Below are 22941 nucleotides of genomic sequence, written 5' to 3' on the forward strand. Positions count from 1 at the left end.
GTGTTCAAAACTTTATCATTTTTGTTGCTGTCCTCTGACTCTCTCCATTTTGTCAATATCTTTCCTTAAGTGTGGTGCCCAGAACTGGAACACGACTCCAGCTGAGGCCTCACCAATGTCACATAGAGCTGGACAATTACCTCCTGTGTCTCATATGACATTCCTGTTATTACACCCGAGAATTATATTAGCCTGTTTCACAGCTACATCACATTGTTGACTTTTTATCAATTTGAGATCCACTGTACCCCCTGCCCCGATCCTTTTCAGAAATACTACTGCCCAGCCAGTTATTCTCCATTTTGTAGCTGTGCAACTGATTTTTTCAAGTGTAATAGCATGCATTTGTCATTATTTAATTTCATCTTGTTGATTTCAGACCAGTTCTCCAAGTTGTCAAGGTAAGTTTGAATTCTAATCCTGTCCTCCAGAATTGTTGAAGACCCTCCCAGCTTGGTGTCATTGACACATTCGATAAGCGTACTCTGTTAACCAAGTCATTAATGAAAATATTGAAAAGTACTGTTTCCAGGATGCACCCATGTGATAATCCACTAGATACATCCTTCCAATGTAATCACAAATCTCACGATATTGATTTTTTTTTAAAAACCTAGCTCCTGGAATTATATGCTTGTGAGACTCAGAGTCCTTATTTTGAACAAAGTCAATTTCTAGCCCTCAGGATTCTGGAAAACATGAACCCTAAAGGCTCAAAAAAACAGAACAAGATTTTTATTATTTTTAAAATCTCATGATTTCATGAATTGTAAGATAACCTTCTGTTTATTTTGGGCCTGACTCTTCATTTTGAAATTCTTAGGGTTGGTAATATTGCTGTTGAGTTATTAAGTAATCCCACTAAAGTCCTTACTCATGTGCGTAAGTGCTCATGAATGGGAGTAAGGCATATGCAATCTGTCACAGAGTGATATATTCTCTTTCACTCAAAAGTTCACTATGAGATTAGAGGATCTGCCTGCAAAAATAATCCTGCCTTCCTCCTCCCCTTGCCATCCTGAGTAATTGCATGACCTCCCTTCATTTTCTGTAGGAGGCATTGAAAGCAGAGGGTAGCTATGGAAGGCAATATCCTCACTTCCAGTGGGGATCAGCTGTAAAGCAAGACCAGCCTGGCTTCTTTTGAATCATTTGGGACATCTGTCACCAGTTTTGATGCCGGAGATTCCTCCCTAACAGCCATGTCTACTCTCCTCTCTTCCTCCTCTGATTGGTTAAAGCAGAAGACGAAAATACCCTGAGAATACATCCCTTTAGCATCTGTCTGCTGGGTGAAAATGCTGCATTTTAGGGCAGTGAAATGGGACTTGGATATGTATTTATCTTTCATGCCAAGCTTCCCCTTTAGGGATGTATCCACTTGTTAAATTAGAGTAGCCCTGAGACACTCTGACTTTATGTAAGGGATCAATTTGATCATTGGTAAGCACCAGTATTAGCGGCTTGAGAAAACCCCTATATGCCCTCACTCCCTATCATGTAGTCATGCATACATTTGCGATTGCACTCTGTGGTATCCTTTCACTTCCTTTTGAGTGTTCATCATGGAGCAACTTGCAGAGTACAATTTGAAGCTTATTTTATCATTCATCCAGTAGCTTTAGTTGTGAAATATTGTTTAAGATGAATAAAGGAAGCAGCGTATGTGTCCTTATTTTACAGACAGCACAGCGAGAGGTTTGCCAAAAGAATCAATTATAATTTGGACAGTAGCAGGAGCTGGGTCCCTGCCAATCTGCAAATAGACTAGGCAGTTTGCTACTCCTGACAACATGTGTGCAATTTAAAATGGCTAAAAATACAGTTCTCCATTGGCTCCTTTGGCAACAGCAGATGACATGTTGACATCAGAAATATCAGACCGTGTGAGGCCTTGTGGTAGAGCTCTACAATACCATCCACATTTTGGAACTAGAGCCAGGGATTTCTACTAAGAAGAAAAACTCCATCACTTAAGGTTTGTAAAGCATGGGGTGTGTTTGCACCTAAGTTTTCATATTTCACGCTTTCAAAAGACTACTTTGGATTAGTGAAATTTGACAGTTTTCTCTATAAATATCACACGTCCGTATGTTTTCCTATTCTCAGCTGGGCTGCTGATCTTTAAACCATTAGTGAGATGCATATCAATGACATGAAAATATTGGAAATTGGCACAATAAATTGCACAAAGCAAAATTTTGCAGCACATACCTCCTGGGGGTAAAAATCAAAGCTGTATAGTGTTCTGTAAAATATTGAGACTAAATGCAAGTGTTGGACACTGAGGGCCATCCTTGTGTTTGAAAATTGGTTTTTACATTTGTTTTAGTGTAAAGTTAGCATGAATGTACAGGTATCTGTTCTCCCTAACATTGCCTCTCAGATTGCCTTCCCATTCTCAGTACAATGCCCTGGTCTCAGTTCTCCACCTACAGCACTTGATCAATCTAACAGGCCTTACATTTTGTGCTCTTTCCTCACCAAAGTATTCTTAACCATTAAAGCAATGGACAGGGAACAGCTGAGAGAGCAACAGAGCGCTCATTGGAAACTGCCCTTTATTTTCCATACAGACATTTTCCTGAAATAGCTTTGCAGCTCCTGCTCATATCACCCCTACCCGACTGCCACCAACTTCTGTCAGCCAGCACATGGTGCTACATTGTGCTTGTTGTCATGCAGATGCACCTCCTCCCCCAGGCTCACCACAGTGCTGCAGTGCTTCCTATTCTGTTTCCCATCCTTTTCCTTCAGCAGCTACTGCCCAGTAAATTACCATTCCCCCTACCTCACTCCAGCTGCAACATCTTTCCCAGCAGGTGTTCTCGTGTTCTAGCTATACAGGGTCTTGGGAAGGTAAATGTATGGACTGGAGAGGGCTGTGTTCAGTATTGTCAATGTCAATGCCAATCCCAAGTGTTCAATAATCATGGATGAGAATCTGTGCTGCACCTTTAAATGGTGCTGCTTTGTCACCTCCTGTGTTATTTAGACAGCCAAGTGGGCTATCTAAGGGCACGTCTACACTTAAAATGCTGCATCGGCTCAACAGCGCTCCTGTAGCTCTTTAATGAAGACTCTCTATGCTGAGGGGAGAGAGCTGTCCCATCAGCATAGTTAATCCGCCTCCCCAAGAGGTTTGTATAACTACATTGCTTAGGGGTGTAGAATTTTTCATACAGCTAAGCAATGCAGTTAAACTGACATGAGTCTGTAGCGTAGACCAGATCTAAGTTAAAGGAGCCTCTCTGGACCTCCCTGTGGGACACAGCACTGCCCAGAATATCTGCAGCACTGCATTCTGCAGCCTCATCCAGCCACCCCTCCCCCCCAGCACACCCACCTAGTATGCCAGGACCTTTAAGGGGAAACTTGGAGGAAAGTCCACAATGTCTCCATCATTTCCTGCATTGGACAGGGAGGATTAAACCTCTGGCTAGATCTGGGACTTTTGGATACCTTTTCCACTTCTTCAGCTTTGTTTACCTGGTATAAAGGGGCTGGATCAGAGAAGAGGATCTCTCACCCCATGAGTCAGCCCTGCCCCCACAAAAAAGAGATTTAGCTTCAAAATAATAAAATTTATGTTAATTTTATTTTACTTCTAGTTTGTGAGCTCTTAAGGTTCACATTTTCAATCATTTTACAATCATGAGGTCTGAAAACTTTTTTTAAAAAAATGAAAGCTGAGATTCGGATGTGTTCACATGATTCCAGGAGCTGAGACTTTATGAGAAACACTAGATATTTTAAGATTCATGATTTTTTTTAAAGTGAGAATTAGCAACATTTTGTGTGTGTGTGTGTGTTTAGGGGGTAGAGAAGACAGTAACAGTGATAGGACTTTGGGGGGGTTGAGTAAAAAACAAGGAGGGTAGGATTGATGGGGAAGAAGAGATTGAAGGGGAGGAGTGACTGAAGTAACCCAGGAGATCAGAGAAAGGGGAAGCAATACAATGGGGGAGGAAGAATGGCTGAAAAAAATATTACTGGAAAATAAGTTTGAGCAGGAAGCAAACCCACAAAAAAGAAGAAAGGCAAAAGGAACCTGATAAATGTAAATTACAATATGTAGCGGAAAGCCTTGTGTTACATATTAAGTGTTGTATCATTTCTTATACAATAAAAACTGTATGAATAAATCACATAGGTACACCTGAGTCCCCAGTAATCAGTGTAGTAAATATATACAAACATGCCATGCCTAACTACTTACATTCAAGTGCTCTGGTGGGTTTCGGTGGCTTCCACAGCACAGAACACTGTGCAGGTCTCTGGAGGGCTCACAAACTATTTAAAGAGATACTGTTTTACTCCTATACATGTTACTAGGTGAACAGTGATAAAAGCAAAACTGAGCTGAGGTAATGGATGCAGAGCGATGAAGAAGTACTCTAATGTGCTGCTGTTGGAGTTGGGCTGGGAAAAAGCAAGGCTGCAGAACTAACACTTCCAGTTTCAGATGAACCCTGGAAGTAAAGATCTGACCAGAACTGATGAGGATAAAAAGAAGAGACAAGATGAACTCATGATCCTCAAAAAGATTGTGTTTAGTTTTTTTATTGTTTGAGGCAAGTAAACCATAACTATAAGTATTAGGTCTTACTCTGGCTGCTTTGCAATGGGAGAAGCATCAGATTTTAGGCAGTTTTTACTAAAGCCTGCTAGAAGTGCTACGTACAGTATGTTTGTTTAGAGAGAAGACTGGCCCCATATGTTTCATCCTTGTGAACAGTTTGTAAATACAATAAGGGAAAAACATCTTATTAGGGAATGCTCATCTTGCTTGAGGCTGATAAGGAAAATAAGTGGGCTGAATAGTCACTATTTGAATAGTTAACAAATATGCTTTTTTCTTAAGCCCAACAAATCATTTTCTTCTATTTAATTTTGAATAGAGTACATTAAGCAATGATATCAACAGAACTTGACAAGTTATAAACTTAATTAAAGCATTTTAAAAACTCAGCAAATACCCCCCAGTATTTGGCACAGATCTGGTCTTATTGCAATTATATAAGTGAAAGCAATTTTGTTGGAGAAATTTTAGTTATTGTTTGTTCTATGAACAATGATCTCCAAGTTTAAGGACTATTAAACATTGCTGATCACTTACCACTTGTATTTTAGGGGAAATAACTTTTTAAACACTATAAGTTTTGAGGCTGCAAAAACAATGCATAAGACTGCCAACTTAATGTCTGTGGCTTGAGATACATACAATATATTTACGGCATGATGCACGCTCTCTTCTTGCAGGAATCTAATATTTTATTAATTACAGGGATGCAAAATCTTGACCATTAGAACACTGAAGAAATTAAGATGTTAAGTGAATTCTTGGCCACATCTTTTGCTCTGATGTCCTGAACTCTTTTAGCTATAAGCAATTTCCCCTTGCTTAGTTTAAAAAAAAAAGGGGGGGGGGACTTTAGAAGTATAAGGAACAATTTTACAATGGATCTTGTATGTAAATTCACTTTTCTGTAGCACAAGACCTTTGCACCATTTAAATCCCATTTGAGTCCTATTTTGAGCATGTAAGTGATGCATAGGTCTTGTGGTGGATCTCTGCACAGGGAAGAATTTCACTCTGTGTACCTAAGAAGTCCTAAGTCTCCAAGATGCATTAATTCAATCTCCCTTTTGTACCATAGATATTCATCTAACACTTAACATCACTGCAGGTTTTTCTTCTATATCACATTCTTCTTTGAGTGCAGACATATACTGTACTCAGGTGTGTGCATGCCAAGAGCACCAAAGCCAGAGTACTTTACCTAGCAGTACCCATATTGGTGGTGTGTGTGCCCTCTGGTCCCTTTGCTTCTCTCCAGGCTAGTTAAAGGCAGCATCTCTCCAACCCCCTCATTCTTTCTCACTGCCCTCATCTAGAGTTAGAGCAATCAATGTGGTAGTTTACCTCATGTTTCTTATCTCAGTGTTTCTGGGACTTCATTGTATATTGTAAATAGTATAGTTTAACAGTACCCTTGGGTTGAGTTTGTAGTTGTTAGTTAAAATAGATAGATAGTTGCCCTCAATGGTTTAAATGTTGTCCATCATGTGGCATGGCTATCGCCAATAGTGATGCCCCCGCATGCGATGTTTGTTGCACCTGGAAGAAGGACACATTAAAGAAAGGTGCTCCATCTGCAAGTCATTTAAAAAGAGAACACAGGTTGTGAGGGACTTGGATCTGAAGCAGCGTCTTCTAGGGTGGGCCATAAGATCCACTTAGGTACTTGGGCATAGTGCGTCTGGCCCCGCACTCTCCTTCCCAGACAGCACTAGACATTGCTCCCGGCACAAGGTCTGGTGCTTCCCCTGTGAGGAAGAGGGATGGTCATCCTTCCTCTGGTCCTCTGAGGAAGGATTCACAAAATGAACTGAGGTCATTCCAGAATACGGTGAGATTCCTCTTCATCTTCAAAGAAGAGTGCCGACTGGTACCATGACTCTTCTGGTACATTGGTTAGAGCTGGGCCATCTGACCCCTTTCCGCTATTGTGCCATCATCATTTGGTCAGTGTACCCTCAATTCCAGTTCCAGCCATGGGGAATCTGTTGAGTCCATTACTGACAACAATGGCAAGAGCACCGGCTGTCTCTACGCCATTAGTGTATTAGGTGGTGTCAGAACCATCTGTCTCTCTGTTTCTGATTCCCAAATAATTCAGGAACATTCAGAGGCCAGGGCTGCTGCCACTTCTTCTGCTGTACCTCGGAGTTGCCTAGTTGCCTCATTCAGCAGCACCGTATGTCAAAATTCAGCATTGTGGTCAGCATCCTTTTCGATACTGAGAGGCCCATCAGTGCAGACGCTGTCTTTGCACCAACAATGTTTTCACTGCAGACTGTGTATTCGGGGTTGGTATTGGCCTTGGCTCTGGGGCTGTACCAAGTGGATCTGCAATGCCTGTTTTGGTACTGAAAGCACCAACTGCTTGTTCATCCTTGGTATATATGCCATCTCAAGATTGGTGTTTGGATGAGGCTGTTTGTTAATTTGCTCCATTGGGGGTGGCTCCTCCACTACCACTGGAAGACTCCCAGGGCTCTATTTCACAGGATATAAGTCCACCCCCGAGGACAAAGAATCTAAGAAGCTGGACTTGATGGGGAGAAAAACGTATACAACTTCATCTTTGCAGATTTGCATTGAAAATCAACAGGCACTGTTATCAATGGGGCACTATGTCCAAATTTACAGATAAGTTGCCAGAAGTCTCCAAGGAAGAGTTTAAGGCATTCATTGCAGAGGACCATTTGCTAGCCAAAACTTTGTTCCAATAGGCCATGGATGTGGAGGATGCGTCTTCCAGAATCATGGCATCAGCTGTGGATATGAGAAAGGCCTCATGGTTGCAGAATTACTGCATAGCTCCTTATGCTGAGCAGAGTATAGTTTCATCTGAATTGAGGATCAGTGCATGGAAAGTAAGTTTTTATTAACTCCATCATAGTCAAATTTCTGAAAGGTGTTTACCAGCCTCTTTCCACCGGCAAAGGAAGTGATCCTTCAGTGGGACCTTGTTCTCTGTCTCTGCTATGATAAAAGGCATTGTTTCTTGTAGCCATTATTTCATCAAGAAGAGGCCTTAATGACGACTCTCCACATACTCAATTTTTCAAAGACAAGTTTGCCTTAAAACCTCATCCTAAGATTCTGCCTAAGGTGGTGTCATAATTTCATCTTAACCAAGTAATTTACTTACCTATATTTTTTTCCCAAACCTCATTACACTGCTGACGAACAGCATCTTCACTCCTTGGATATAAGACGATGCTTGACATTTTACTTAGAAAGAGCTAAGCCATTTCTTCATCATTTCATCTTTTTGTTTCCTTTTGAGGATGGCACGAAGGGTCAAGCGGTCTCTGCACAGACACCCTGTATCACAATGTCTTAAGGGGATAGCTCAGACTTCACTTCTGCAGAGATTAAGAGCCCATTTGACAACATATAAACCATCTTTGATTGCATTTTTCAGTGACATTTCAATATTGGACATTTGCAGGAGTGCTGCTTGGTCTTCCATACATACTTTTACCAAATATTGTGTTGTTATATCTGCATCCAGGTCAGATGCAAATTTTGAGAAGGTGGTCTTGCAGTTGCTTTTTAAATAGATTCTGAGCTCCACCTCCTTCTGATACTGCTCGTTAGTCACCTGAGTATAATATATGTCTACAACCACTTGAAGAAAAGATGGCTAATTATTTGTACTGTAACTCCTGTTTTTTGAGATGTGGATGCTGATGTGTGTTCCACGACCCACCCTCCATCTCCTGTGCATCAGAGTCACTACTCTTGACCTTGAGTGCAAAGGAACTGAAGGGGGCTGGAGTATTTCTGCCTTTAAATAGCCTATTGAGGGGCTAAGAGACTAGAGGGCATGAGTGCCACACCTGCAGATACTGTTAGGCACAGTTCTCCAGTTTTGGTGAGCTCCAGTCTCATAACAGCAACAACAGATTGTTACCAAGACTTCTATTAAAATCCAGAATGCACTGGATGATGTCCATAGCTCCTTCCTTCCTATGGTTAGATTATCCTTTTTTCATTCATCCATCCACCACTTAGGATTTGATCCAAAGCCCGTTTAAGTTAATGGGAGTTTTTGGATCTGGCTCTCATTCCTTTTTCTTTCTGGATATATTTGTACATATTCTTCCTATTCCCCTTGCTAGCTTTGTGTACCATTAGCTCATTCTTATCTTTGTAACTTCCTTTTTCTTTTGAGCTTCAAGCTTTAATACATTCAGTATATTTCTCTTTGGGCTCCTGCACTCTTCTTATGCAATAAAAGCAATGTGGGTAGTCCCCCAGTTGTTTCCTAAATAAATCACAAATCTCAATAGAAAAGAGATCTGTCATAGAGGTTTGGATGTACTTTGGGGCTAGCACTGAAGAAGCAGATACCTAGAACAATTGACGTGGTGAAGTGTGTGAATATGACAGTAAAAAAGATTTTGCTAGTGGCAAGTAAAGGGAAATTTCCCAAGACTCTAACAAATTCTTTCTAGCAATGTTCTAAAAAGTCTGCAAGGTAAAATTTGCAGCAAACTTCTCTACCATCCTTAACTAAGTGACAATTTTTGTCATTCAGTGTTGTTTGGATTTTATTTGCAAGGAGCTATCTTACCCCCACATTATTGGGTCATATAAGCTCAATATGTTTGGCCTTTTCGGGGGGAAATCTCACTTTTGCTTCTACAACATATAACATTATTCTGAATTAACTGCATTAATGGCTAAAACATGTGTTGTCACTAGCCTTCAGGCTTAACATAGGCAAGGGTTTTGTAAACTCTCCAAATGCCTTCAAATACTGAGAATGTGCAAACCCTGAAACTGTTGATGCTTTAAACATTGTCATAAGAGATGATACTGTCGGTATTTTGAGAGCAAGGCTCACGTTCACTATCTTAAGTGAAGACTGACATCATTGTGAATAAGTCTCTTGCTCGCTTTCCATCTCTCCATCTTCCCTCCTCCTCCCCCTGCGACACCTGTCTCCCCTTTATTCCTATCAAATGGAAGAAAATGAACTGGGTTAGGAAGTGAGTGGAGGCTGACCGATAGTGGATGCATTGCAGATTAGTATCTCATGTGTGTTTATAGCTTAGCTTCAAAGTCTGCTCAGATCTTGCTGTGCTTCTGAAAGTGAAACATTAGCTAGTTTAGGCAAGCTTAGAATTAATATAAAGGTTTGAGGGGTTTTCGTTGCCAGTCAGATTTTTCTCCCCTGATGTTAATAGGGATAAATTTGTCCCAAAAATTTGATAGGTGGTTTGCTTCAGATGAGCACTGAAAAGTAGTAAAGGCCTCATCCATATGTCTTTGTGAAAAACTGTGCTGGGAATCTCATGGGAGCAGTTTATCTTGTTCGGTTTCTGCTGTTTCTTCTTTCCATATAGGCGAGAAATATCTCAAATGCACTATTTCAATGCATCCATTTCAAGTCAAAAAGAAATAATTTTGTCTTCTAATGCTGTTCCTATCGCTGCTTCTATTTGTTCAAAGATTAAGGATTTTTTAATACCCTTTCCAACTGTCACACATTTTCCAAACACTATCAAACACCAGCTGACACCTTGCATGGTACTAGTATTTATTGCTCACCTTTGATCTGATTAGTTACACTGAGTGAAAGTGCTAGAAACACATGGTACACCACTAGATGTAGTACATTATCATCTTCAAGACATAATTATCAATTAAGAAACATAAAACCTCAGACTCTGAACAGGCTGTAAAAAGAGAATTACAGTTAAGAGCTCACAGTCAATTTGAGCACCACTAAACAGTGGCTCTGGAGCTGAGGATTGTATGCTACTAATGTTCACTGACTGAGCTCACATTACTTCAGAAGTACACAAGCAATTTTGCTTGTGCTTGTCAAAGACCGAGTCATTATCATCTCCAAATGTCTACAGCATTCTGTATTAGCCTATGCTAGGTGCTATTTACTGATTCAGTCTGGAAAAAGTTACAATGAGTCTTTTGGACAGAGAAGCAAATGCAATATGGAGACACCTATTAATACTGGACATCAAAGATGAGACAATATTGGAATAGGACAAATGTGGGAAAACAGATTATTATTATTAAAGATAGTATAAGTAATAATTGAAACAAAGCCAATTGAAATAAACACTGTCACTAAGTCAACCAGCTGCTAGATAATCTGACATCTAACTTGACAGCAATAGTGATTGGGATGTGCTGAAAGCTAAAGATAAGTGATTAAAGCATAAGGAGAAATCTTCTAGACTTCAATCTTTCTACACTGATGTTAAAATTATTTTGGTGACACCTGCTCTGAGGAACACGTCCACTGGCGGAGCACTGTGTCTTAAGCAACCATTTAAAGCACATACATCCGGTTTCCAGTAAATTTGTTTGGATCCAAAAAAATATGAAATATCCCACAAAATGAAATTCTGGAAAAAATAGTTTTGTCTCTATCTAAACGTTTGTTCCAATTTTGAATTTTTTATTTTGTATAGTGTATTTTAAAAATTAAACAAATATTGTTTCAAAATGGAAAATCAAATTGTTAAATTTCAGTTGTTGTTAAATGATTTTTTTTGTCAAAATCAATATGTTCCACAAAATGTTTCACTTTTGAAGAATCAACATTTTCTGATGGAAAAATTTTCCCTTGGAAAATCTTTCACTAGTTTTACCTACAGTCGTAACACTGATATGCCTGTTCAATTCTGTAAAGTTATGTTCTAGCTTGTTAAATTCATAAAACAGTTAAGAAACCTAATGCCATAAAGTTTTACTGGATGTTGCACAGATGGGTGATTCCTAAATTAAAATTTGTTCTTTCATGTAACTGGGACTTGATCCATAAATTGCTTTGAAAATAGGATGAAGACTTTAAACTGGTACTAAAACTCACTTGGAGAAGTGGAAGGACTGGAGCATGGTTCTGAGGTGCTCAGGGAAAATCTAAACCATGAAGAAGACAGGCAGTCACATTCTGTACCAGCTGGAGTCTGTGTATTGTCTTCCCATTCAGCAAAAAATTTAAACATGTGCTTCAATCTCTGTTTTGCAAAGCACTTAAGAATATGTTTAACACTGAGCGCTTGCTTAAGTGCTTTGCTAATTTGTGGGGCTTAGTATAAATAAAATTACTCCATTTGTAATGCCCATTTTATACATTTGTGTATTATATCTAAACTTGCCCATGTTTGTCTGTGTAAAATGATTTAGTAGCAGCATGGAGAGCAGGAGGTGCAGGAAGAGTACTGGGAACAAACCGTGATCTCTGAAAGAGATTAATGAGAGAAAGGAGTCTGCCTTCGATGGTAAATTAATTACTGTGGGATGTGAGTGGATACCACACACTGGCAGTGGCTGTATTAAGGGGAGCCAGAGAGCTCAGTTAGGCCATTCAGTGGCACCTGGAGGGGAGACAATTAATTAAGGATTAGAGCAGCTGGGGTGAAGCAGCATAGTGGTTCCTATAAAGGAAGGACTACAGGGCAAGGTGGGGAGGAAACCCTAGGGAGAGGTAGTTGAGAGTTTTCTCTCTCTGGGAAAGGAACCACTGAGGGTCCTGCAGGAAGGAGCTTGTCCCTTGGGACTGTTCCTGAAAGGAGCAGGCAGCGGGGGAGAAGGAGCCTCCTAAAGCAGGCATGGGAGAGTACAGGGGGGAAAAGCTCTGAAGGTCAGTGGCTTGGGAGGAGTTGGGCCTCCAGGGGAAAAAGTCCTAGAAGGCAGCACTCTGTGACAGTGTGAAACAAACAACATTCTACAGAGCCCAGGAGAGGGGCAAAGGGTGTGCTGCAGACTGAGCCCAGGAAGGGTGGAAGAGTTTTTGTTCCTTTGGGTTTTGAGTTTGGATATTGTCATCTTGGAAGGGGTGGGACTCAGTGTGACCTGGCTGGAGGACCAAATCACTGTAAGGGAAAGGAGGAGAGTGAAGCAGAGAGGCTGCAATGCTGGGTCTTGCCACAAGGAGGCACTCTAACTTGGTGAATTTATGGAAGGATGCATTTACAGAGCATACAAAAAATATGAACTGATACTTAATCAAAAGCTGTGACGAATCCAGTCATAAATTTGGGACTGAGAGTGCAAAGAGGTATACTTGAATTCCAAAATGATCTTGACAGACTTCCATAGAGGTGTATTATAAATGCTGTAAGGATAGCAAATACCACAGAAAAGGCATCATCTTAGAAGAGATAAGCAGAGGCGCTGGTTTTCCCCTTTTGCTGCTTCTGCGCCACCTAATATACCAGATACGGTTTGTCTCTACTGAACTTCTGTGGAATGTTGACAACTAAGAGTTTCTGCTGTTTGAATCACCATAAAGATACCCAAATTAAAGCTGTTATCCCGGACTTTGATGGAGCCTTTGAAAGAATTGGTTGGAAATGTCTATTCCATGTTACACAGATTTGGCTTTTAAATTGCTCTATAGAAACACTGAACTAGCAATTGTTAGGAAGGTTAGGCTTTCAATTGTCAGTGGTTTGAATTGCTCTAGACTGAGCAGTTGTTAGTAATGCTAGTTTTTTTTTTTTCAAGGTCCTTCACGATTTTCAAGGATACCAGGCAACGCTGCCCTGTGTCCCCACTATTGTCTGGTGTTGCCTTGGAGCTGTTAATTACAGCAAATGAGAGCCAAGTGAGGAGGACTAGGGAACGGTAGCTATATGTTGCTATTCCCCTGTTTGTTACACATCCATGTTACACTGTTTAAATTCTTACTGCCTTTGGGGGGCATATCTAACTATAAAGCTAATTGCAATAAACCTCAGACCACTGTGGGTGCTATAAGTCTCACTACATCAACTGGAATTTTAGGGAGGTAAGTAATAGGATTAGGTGTCTGGGTTTGAAACAAAGTTTAAAGATTTGGTCATTCATGTTCAATATTGGTCCAAATCTAGCCATTCAAAATGGAACCAGAACACTGACTATGCAAAAAGTAAACTTCTGAGTGATTATCCTCTGAAAACTGCTGTAACTATTAGGATCAAATCCTCAAAAGCTATTTTCTTAAGCTTTTTAAAAGATCTAAAATATTTTGTTTTTGGCACTTGTCCCATAGAAAACAAAGAGAGGGAAGAATCATACTTTAAAATCAGTCACATAAATTGTTCTCTTATCACCCAGTATTTATACACTGTTGAACTTATTCCTATATTCTTACATTTCAAAAGATGCCAAATTATTTTAAAATCTATTATTACTATGAGAGAGTTCTTATTTTTGAAGTTTCAGAGCTGGTTTTAAGGTAAATGAATATAGCTAAATAACAAGAAACATGTAGGAGTAGGCTGTTATATGGCACAGTTTTATTTTAAATTGTTACTGAATCAAACTCTTCCGCGGGACATCCTAAAACATGTGAGAATCTAGACTGCAGGAGTTTGCTTAATGAAATTTTCATTAATCAGTACTTCCATAGGTTGATGGTTTAGATGCTCTAATCAATGGACATAATTGTTGTGTCTGTTGGCACTCCATTGGCTAGGAAAATAAGGGAAAGCTGTAGAGGTGAAAGTTCACAGAGGAATAAAGTGATGAGTAGAATAGGTGAGAGACAGGAATTGCTTTCTAATTTACATATTCATGATCTGGAGGAATTAGACCTGGGGGACTACACCAGGGTACTTGGAGACATGGGGCCAAATTATCCTATCAGCTATGGACATGCAGCGCCCATGGGTCTGCCACAGACTTACGACATTAACCTGGGCAAGTCCCTTCACGTCTCTGTGCCTCAGTTTCCTTGTCTATTGTACCATTTACCCACTCTGATAAGCTGCTTTGAAGTCTTCCAAAGGAAGGCGTGTAGGTGCAAAATACTACTAAACTGGGTCGGCCAACAAACAGAAAACAATGTCCACTATCTAGAGAATCCTAATATAGTTAGAGCATAGTAGACAAATGTCTTCTCAATTACAGTTTATACAAGAATAAGAAAAAAGTGGAGGCTGGGGTTAGAAACACTCCGAAGAACATATGCTTCCCAGACTACAGTTAGCCCTTCTTCTGGTTTGTGTTCTGCTAAAAAGTGAAAGTACAGAGAACCCTGAAACCGTCAGCAGATTGTATGGCTGAGATCCAAAATGCAAACAGATGATCGTTCAGACAAATCATTCATATGTATAATTAAGTATTGCAGAGTGTTTCAGTTGTGAGAGATTGTTCTAATATTGTCCAAGCGACTCGTTACTTATTAAACATGCACCCGTTCCAGCTTCTGCTGAAGATAATAGCAAAACTCCCATTGATTGAAGTGATAACAAGATATGCTAATGATCTGCGGGTTACGGTTGCCTTTAAGTCACCAAAAGAGTTGGGTGAAAAGAGCAAAAAAGAACCTGCAACTTTTCTTTAATTAAACTTGGCTATTCATTTGGCTGGTATTTGTTACCCTTTTATTCACAAACTTTCAGGTGGGTGAGATTGTATCATTGATTTATAGACATGAAACAATGTGCTGTGTTGGTTTTCCGGGGGACAGTTCTTCATACCCCCTGGACTCACAGCCCTTGTAATCAAGTAGGTCAGTGAATCCCAGGGGGATCTAGATGCAACAGGGACTGTGCATAACCATGTATGCAATTAGCTAGTGTGATTGTGCTGAGAAAAAGGAATATGACATCTGTTATGTAACCAATAAAAACCTAGAGCTTATATCTTTATCTTTTTTCTTGCGTCAGGAAGGAACCCTCTTTTTTTTTTTTTAAAGATGAATTCCACATGTGTAGTGAAATACAGAGCCAGCTTTGGACAGATATTGGAATTGCTGCATTGTGGAAGAGGGGGCATGGAAGGGCACTACTCCCTTTGAGTGGCCAGTACAATGGCTTGTTGCAGATTATGCTTTTGTGGTGCCCTGTTGGGGGTGCCTTGAGTGTAAGGATTGGGGAGGTTGGACCCAAATAGAGAGCGGCATGGAGCAGCAGGCTACAACATCTATACAGTTCCCCTGTACTCTCAGGCTGTAGGATAGAATGGTTCTACACTGGCCCCTGCTTGAATCGGACATGAAGTATATGTCTACACTGCAAAAACAAAACAAAACAACCCTGTGGCACCGAGTCTCAGAGCTACAGGCCTCAGGCTGCATTTGGGCTTGGGCTTGAGCCTGGCTCAAGCCCAGCTCGGGCACCCTGGCGGGGGCGGGGGTCAGAGCATGGGCTCCAGCTGAAGACTGAATGTCTGCATTGCAATTTGCAGCCTGAGTACTGCAAGCCTGAGTCAGCTGACCCAGGCCTAGAAAGAGAAAGAGGGGAGAGAAATGAAAAGAAATGGCTGCTGCTTGAAGAGACTCAGAGATCTGGAACACTAGAAGTACTGTTGGAGATTGATTGATTAAAAGTACAATAGAGGTAATCTAACATGCAATTTATCAGATGTCTGTGGCTCATCACTACCAAATAGAGAAATGTGGTCTAGATGAAATTACTGGAAAGTGTATGCACAACTGGTTGAAAGATTGTACGTGGATAGCAATCAATGGTCCCCTGTGAAACTATGAGGGAGTGTCTGCTGGGATCCTGCAGTGGTCAGTCGTGGGCCTGAAAGTCAATATTTTCATTAATGACTTGGATAATGGAATGGAGAGTATGTTTATAAAATTTGCAGCTGACTCTAAGCTGGGAGGGGTTGCAAGCACTTTGGAGTATAGATTACAATTCAAAATGATCTTGACAAATTGGAGAATTGGTCTAAATGCAAAAAGATAATTCATTACAGACAACTGTGAAGTGCTTCACCTAAGAAGGGAAAATCAAATGTGCAACTACAAAATGGGGACTAACTGGCTGGTAGTACTGCTGAAAAGGATCTGGGGGTTGTAGTGGACCACAAACTGCATCTGAGTCAACAGTGTTATACAGCTGCAAGAAAGGCAAATATCTTTCTGAGGTATATTAACTGGAATGCCGTATGATATAAGGGATGCAATTGTCCTGCTGTACTCAGCACTGGGAAGGCATCAACTGGAGTACTGTATCCAGTTCTGGGCACCACACTTTAGGAAAGCTGTAAACAAACTATAGAGCGTTCAGAGGAGAGCAACAAAAAAGATAAGATTTCGAAAACCTGACCTATGAGGAAATTATGTTTTTAAAGTGGGCATGATAAAAGTAGATTGGTGTGTGGGTAGTAGTAGTGGAGTATGGGCAGTGGGGGAGGGAGAGGACCTGATAAGTCTTCAGATGTGTTAAGGGCTGTTATAAACAGGACTGTGATCCATTGTTTTCCATGTCCATGGAAGGTGGGACAAGAAATTTTGGGCTTTTATCTGTAGCAAGGAAGAATTAAGTTAATTATGAAAAAGCTTTCTAACTGTAAGGGTACTTAAGCTCTGGAATAAGCTTCCAAGGGAGGCTGTGGAATCTCCATCACTGGAGGTTTTTACGTACATGTTGGACAAACTCCTGTCAGGGATGGTCTGAGTTTATCTAGTCCTGCCTCAGCTCAGCAGGATTTTGATGACCTCTCAATGGCCCTTCAGCCCTACATATCTGTGATTCTATGTATAAATCAGTGCTTCTTGACTGTTTACTCACAGATGAAATAATTTGAAGGTTGCCATTTTTATTGTATTTAATTAATATTAAATTTTTACAAGCTCTAGTCTGAGTTCTTGTGTGTGACGCACACACTGATTGTGTGACATTATATTCTCAAGCACCAAAAATTGATGTGTGCTGTGAAATAACAATTTTACATTTTTTTTCCTGAAGTAAATGCTATTTGAAATCATTTTATGTCTTGAGTAGACCTTTTTTTAAAAAGAGAAAAGTTGTTTTAAATATTATAGTTTTTTCTCAAACGTCAGTTTCCAGAAACCAGCATCATTCTTATAAATGATGGGAATGGTTACATGCTATAAGGCTTCCCCAGGCATATCAAATGATTGGTGGAAGTCAGAGGGATTCATCCCATCAGAGATACTGGAATGTCACCTAAAGATATATAAATGTAGGGTTTTTTCCTCAAATCAGTTAGTGCATATAGTTAAGGATTAAAATAACATTTCAGATATTTCAAATGAACCAGAACCTTCATAAATGTAATAAGTACTGGACACCTTTATGCAAATCAGTACAGTAACGCCACACAGTATTACATCACAGTTCCTGTATAAGCAAATCAAAATATTCTAGATACGGATAAAATGGTTGGTGCTTTTTGCCGAGCCCCTCGGTGTGCAAGGCTTTTATCTGTAAAACTAAAACAACAATGGTTCCAATCCAAATCCCACTTATCTGACTGACTCAGTGTTCATGAGTGGGAGGAGAAATTTCCAGCCTCAGTGTGGTACTTTTTCAGATAGGATGGGAAAATGTGATATAGGTTTGGTTTTTGAAAGATTTCATCTGCTAGATTTTTCTTTTGTTAAATCCAAACCATTGCTGGTTTTGGATTCTGTTTATCCAAAGCCAGTGTGATTCAGATGCATGGCTCCATTTCTGACCCCTCACTAGAAAGCTAAATACTTGCCTTTGCCATGGTTATTAACCACGGGTTTAGATAATTTTATTTGTGCCTTTGAGCAAAATCATTAATCTGCAATTAATAGGCATTACTACTTCCAGAGGCATAGGCAGAACTGTAGGAGGATCTCTTCCTGAAAGGAACAGCAAAGTACAATATATGGGGACATATTGTTTAGATGTACTTAAAGGTTATCACATCCTATTCACTATATGAATAGCCCCAACTGACATTTTCTTGCTCTTCTCAAGCGATGCATGTCTTGTTCATTGTGCTATGCAGAGTCAGCTGTCAGTCAGTGCATCAGGGGACCAAAACCTATTTTCTTTTGCTGTTTTGTTTGCAGTTCCACTAAAAAGCTTTGAATCTTTGAATTTCTTTGAAGTAGGAAAAACTAATACATGACCAAGGATAACAACTTTTATCAGACTAACAAAGTTTGGAGCCACCTGATTTCACATTTCAGCAGTACCCTGTGTGATAGCAAGTATAAAATAAGAGGAGATCTTGGATGGGAGGAATCTCACCCATTCAAAAAGCCTTCTTTTTTTATTAACAAACACAAACAAACTCCAAGAATAATAGTTATCCAAGTTCACCATACTCACAGTGTGAGTTTAATTAAAGTCAATGGAGAGTTCACGAATGGGGGAAAGCATGTTGTTTCTTAATTATGTTGTTGACTTAATATATAATGGATCTCACCAACTCATTCTATATAAAGCAATTAGCATGTCTTGCTGTCTGCAGATAGCTTAGCAATGGCATACAGATAACTGACTATATCTAGCACACAGGTGCTTGACTTTGCAGAATGGGCAGAATTTGAAGGGGTAAGGGTTATGTGTACGTAGTCCTATATATAAAACATTTGGGAATAGGAATAATCCCTTACGCTGTCTAGAGACTCCTTTACTAAATAAAATTTCTCAATTTTCCACCTAGAAATACTGATCTGTGGGAAAACTGAATGAGCATGGCTTACCCAGACAAAAGATGGGCACTAAGTAAGCTGTGGTAATAGAAGTTGAGGTTAACATCTCTCTAAATAATTCCAATATAGAATAAGAACAGCAGTAACCAGTAAATCACTGATGGTACATACATAAATTACAATGTAGACACATGACATAATGCATTTAATGGGAACAGCACTGTCTCAGCCCAGATGGATGTTGTTTCTCAGGGAGAACTTTTGGTTTTGGCTCTTAGTGGAGTACAGGAGAATTGCCTAGTTTGAGCTGTTTTATGCTGGCTCAAAAATTGTGTAAGGGACTGTCAGCGTTCCCTCCCCACTCTGAACTCTAGGGTACAGATGTGGGGCGCCGCATGAAAGACCCCCTAAGCTTATTTCTACCAGCTTACATTAAAAACTCCCCAAGGCACAAATTCTCCCTTGCACCTTGGATTAGGTAACGCTGCCGCCACCAAGTGATTTAGACAAACTCAGGGAAAGGACCACTTGGAGTTCCTACTTCCCCCTAATATCCCCCCAAGCCCCGCACCCCCTTTCCTGGGGAGGATTGAGAGTAAACAAGATGAGCACAGACCAACCTTGGGTTTTTTTAGGACACTAAAAAAAAAAACCCAATCAGATTCTAAAAGAAACAGAACTTTATTATAAAGAAAAAAGGTAAAAAAAGCACCTCTTTAAAATTAGAAGGGAAGATAATCTTACAGGGCAATCAGATTCAAAAACGCAGAGGATTTCCCTCTGGGCCAAACTTTAAAGTTACAAAAAGAAAACCAGGAATACACCTTCCCCTCAGCACAGAGAAAATCACAAGCCAAAACAAAAATAAGCTAACACATTCCCTTGCTAGTACTTACTGATTCTAATGGAGTTGGATTGCTTGCTTCCTTGATCTGTGTCCGGCAAGCACACAGACCAAAACCTGAATTTTGTGCCTCTGGCCAGGAGGGATTTTATAGTACTATATACAGGAAGGTTGTTACCCTTCCCTTTATATTTATGAGAGGGACACTTAAGCCTGGCCTAACCTTAAAATTTAGGTTGACATAGCTACGGTGCTCAGGGTTGTGAAAAAATCACATTCCCAAGTGCCATAGTTAAGCTGAACTAACCCTCAGTGTATGCACTGCTAGGTCAACAGAAGTATTCTTCTCTTGGTCTAGCTACTGCCACTCAGGGAGGTGGATTATCTACATTGATGGAAAAATCCTTTCATTACCGTAGGAAGCATCTAAACTACAGTAGCATAGCTGCACAGTAGCATAGCTGCGCTGCTGTAATGCCTTTCGTGTAGACATAGTCTTAGCGAAACAAATCTGTGGCTGCTAAAGATTCCAGTTTTCCCTAGCCTTCAGACCTTACCGACTCAGAACTTCACATAGCTAACTGTACCCTTTGCTGCTTGGTTGCAAGTGGGATGAAAGCACAGGAAAACAGCACTTTTTTCTTGGTAGTATGTTCACCCTTCCAAAGACAGGAAGTACAAAAATGTGCACAAAAAAAAATTAAAAATTTAAAAAAAGAGCTTCAGGATTGGACCATGTTCACATTTTTTACTGACGCTTTGGGGTTTAAAGATGGGTCTGAAATCAAAATCCCGGGTCTGAACTTTAAGAGAGTTTGGATCTTCTCCAAACTTTACAGTTGCCCTCTTGCTATAAATCACAAAACCAAAATCTACATCCAAATTAAAACTCCTGAGTTTTGGGAGAACCTTGATCCATATCTGAACTTTTCCAATTGAATCCAACTAATCCTTCTGTCCCTCTGGCAGCAAAAACAATAACAGCATTAGCAGAGAGTTTGGTTAGGAAATTAGAGTCCCAGGCAAATCACATACAAAAGATGATATACTAAAGACCTTCTGATTTTATATTTGTTTCTCATTTTCCTTATATTTATCTCAAGCTTGTCTGTGAGTCTTACTCCATATTCGAAACTAGTATGTCTCTCTTTCTGTCCTTTCTGACTTGTCCTACACAAAAGCCTAGATAGAACACGGAGATACTAACATTAAAATAGAGAAATCATTTTGAAAGTTGTATTACCTTAGTTGTCTATCACACAGTCCTATAATCTCATCATGATGGACCTCATTCAAATCACATACAACAAGAGCATATATCTCCAAGAAACAGTGCTGTTGTGAGTGCTCCTTTGTCTCATTTTCCCTCAGTTGCTAAGGCCAGGTCTACCCTAGAGACTTTTGCCAGTATATCAGTGTCAGTTAGGTATGTTTGTTAATGACAATTTTACACCAGCAAAAACCCTAGTCTCTCTGTTTACACCAGCAAAATTGCTTTTGCCAGTATAGCTTATTACCTCCAAGAAACGGGTGTAAGTTATACCAGCTAAGAGTACTTTGGCTGGTGTAAACTGTGTCTACACTAGGATTTGCCATATAGCTAAACTAATATAGATCAGATGTGGAGTTGAGTGGCTTCTTTTGGTTTTTCTTAAACCAAAAATTGTGTTTTGAGGGCTTCACCCTTCATTATTTAGCCAGGGATGGTCCTTAAATGTAACAAAAAAACAAAGATTATTCTCTTTCAGACTTGATTTGGTGTAATGATTGAATTCTTAATACCTTTATTCATTTCAATATCTTTGACTTCAAATTTTGCAAGATTTGAAGTATCTACCAGCTTGGCAGTTTTTACTTGTTTGCCTAATAGGGACATTGAGACTGCAATACGTATCAGTTGAAGCAGCTAAGAAATAGTTGTCCTGTTCAAAAGGAGAAATTTATATACCCATTTGTATTGTTTTATATTCTTTAAAAAATAAAATAAAAGGGAGAGAGAGAGAGAGTGCCAAATCCAGTAACACAATTCTGATGAATAGGGGAATATTTAAAGTGACTGGAAAAATAAGTACAAATGAACTTTGGCGAAAATCCCAAGAACCTTTTATTGTAATAAGGAACAATAGCTTCAGCTCTGTTAAGTGGGCAACATTCACTTTCATGCTGTCCTTTTTGACCAGTTAGGGGACACCTACAGAAAGCAAAGAATTGACAATAAGTAAAAAATAAAAGTTAATGCTGCATGTTGGTAAATCCGAAACTACAGAACTTCTCATTTGTACATAAATTATCTTAATATATTATTTGTTAGGGGAAAAATAGCTGAGCAAATCTAATTTCTTTTAAGGTTCCCTTTAAATATTTAATTAAATGAATGCTGAGAAATTATAAGCAGACCTACAATTAATTGTATGAGAAAGCAGTTTCCTCCTGATCCTGCAATCCTTACTCGGGAAAAGCTGCCAGTGCAATCAATCAGAGTTATGTCTGAGTAAAAGATGCAGGATCAGCCTGAAACGTTGTCTAAAACAACATTGCAAGAGGATATAGAAGTGCAAATTATTATTATTATTATTACAATCAATTTTCAGAGTACAAAAGACTCCCATAAAATAATTTAGTTTATATTCTGAAACAGTATTTATTCTTCTGATCCGCTGATGGTGTTAGGCAACCTAAATTCCTTTAGACTAGTGCATGCAAGCACACACACAAAATTATTGCCTCTGAAAAACATAAAACCTTATACAGTACTTATTTTCCAAAATATGCAGCCAAAGTGCAGCGTGAGGACTGTTTTTCTGGAATATGAAAGGGAGATGTAACTGATGGTTGTGATTTAAGCAGCTTTTTGAATTCCCTTTTGCTAATGGAGATGATGAAAGCACATTTTGTGTAGAGTTTTGTTTCGACTCAGTCTGCCACGAAGCTGTTTGAATCAAGGCGTATGCCCACATTATTCAGATTGCCAAAAATATCAAAACAGCAACAAAGAAAAAGCTAACCTTGAATTTTGAGTATGTATTTCAGCCCTTGTAAACAAGTTACCATGGAGATGGTACCCAAGTGAGCTACATACTTGACTTATAACTGCTGTAGACTTTGGACCAGCAGCAAAATGTGACATGGTGTTGGTGCCATTTCTGACAAAACATTGCATTTCAGATA

The sequence above is a fragment of the Chelonia mydas genome, chromosome 8 (assembly GCF_015237465.2).
Source record: "Chelonia mydas isolate rCheMyd1 chromosome 8, rCheMyd1.pri.v2, whole genome shotgun sequence".
NCBI classification, from domain to species: Eukaryota; Metazoa; Chordata; order Testudines; family Cheloniidae; genus Chelonia; species Chelonia mydas.